Below are 1,894 nucleotides of genomic sequence, written 5' to 3'. Positions count from 1 at the left end.
AATTATCCCTCTCTAAAAGTATAATTGATAGTGAGAATGACTGCTCCAAAAGCATTATCGATTGAAAAAAGACTTACAAAAACCCACGAAGTGCCTGTCAAAAGTAAATACTTGAAGATCGATGAAATCGCGAGAAAAACAATCAAAATTGGCTTTGAAGAAAGAATCAGATCTCAGAAATACTGACTGAATAGTGACCTATCCAAGTGCACAATTTCATAAAGTAAAAAAGTTTACCTTTGAGAATTCTCAAGCACCAGTATCTGAACCGAGCTTTACAAGGCAAAATGATTCAATAAGTCATCCTTCTTTAATTTAAATTAAATTATTCTGACAGTCTAACCATAAAAAAAGCTCTGTCCATCTAGTAGCTCTCTCTTCTTTAACCAGTTGTATCATGCTTAGACCGGTACATAAATGAAGAATTTGAAAGTGATGAAACAAAAGCTCTTAGATAATCCATTTACAATCCGGAAATATATCACTCAACAATTTCAATTAATCTTGGTAAATGCAACAGATCAGTGATGTTCCCGTAATTCCCGAAAAATCTTTTCCAATTACCCCAAAAAACCCTAAATATACTCTCTCAGATCATATTTCCAAATAATAAATGCAATGAGATTTGAATTGGTAAATTCCCGCACTTTGGACTGTTGCAGCCATAATGCCAGCCACTATTGCTCACCGTATTTTTGATTTTTACTACTAATATAATCTTCAATATTATTGCTGCTATAATTATTGCCTTCTTTACCAACCACTAGTTTCACCACAAAATTATTATCATTATCATTGTCGTTATCATTATCACCATCACAATGATTATAATTATCATTGTACTATCATTACAGTTATTATAATTATCACTACCATTATCATTATAGTTATCACTATAATTACCATCACCATTATCGTTGTCACTATCTTTATCACATTAATACTATTATTATTACTCGTTACTTACTTCTCACTACTTATTACTCACTACTCATTGCTAATTACTTATTACTCATTACTTATCTCTCATTGCTTATTACTTATTTATTCATTACTCATTGCTTATTACTTATTGCTTATTTATTGCTTGCTACTTTTTACTTGTTACTTATTGCTTGTTACTTGTTACTTATTACTTGTTATTTACTTATTACTTATTATTTATTATTCATTAATATTATTATTTACTAGTCATTATTTATTTGTTTATTATTATCATTTATTTACTATTATTACTACTTATTTCTTTATTACCATTATTATTTATTTATTATTATTATTTGTTTATTATCATCATTATTTATTTATTATTACTTATTATTATTATTTATCTACTACTATTATCGTTTATTTATTATATTATTATTGTTGTTATTATTATTTATTTATTATTATTATTATTATTATTATTATTATTATTATTATTATTATTATTATTATTATTATTATTATTATTATTATTATTATTATTATTATTATTATTATTATTATTATTATTATTATTATTATTATTATTATTATTATTATTATTATTATTATTATTGTCATTATTATTATTATTATTGTCATTATTATTATTATTTTTTGTTTTCATTGTATTTCATGTTAGCATTCAGATAATCATGACCTTCATCATTATTTATTATTTCTGATAGTAGCAGTAATAAGTAGCAATAAACTGTATAATATCATCTTATTTATAACAAATTAAAGAAGAGAGAGAAGAAAAAAGCACAAATGTATGAATTATTCATTTTCTTACCTAATTTATCATCAATTTCATTTATTGTCAATTTAATTAAATTCAGTTTTTTTTTGTTACATTTTTTATTTCAAATTAGTAGATTGAAAAACGAATGTTTTCGATAAACTTGGAGAAATATAAATTGAAATA

Source organism: Loa loa, assembly GCF_000183805.2.
Source record: "Loa loa unplaced genomic scaffold supercont3.59, whole genome shotgun sequence".
Lineage (NCBI taxonomy): Eukaryota > Metazoa > Nematoda > Chromadorea > Rhabditida > Onchocercidae > Loa > Loa loa.
This window is presented reverse-complemented; position numbering follows the sequence as displayed.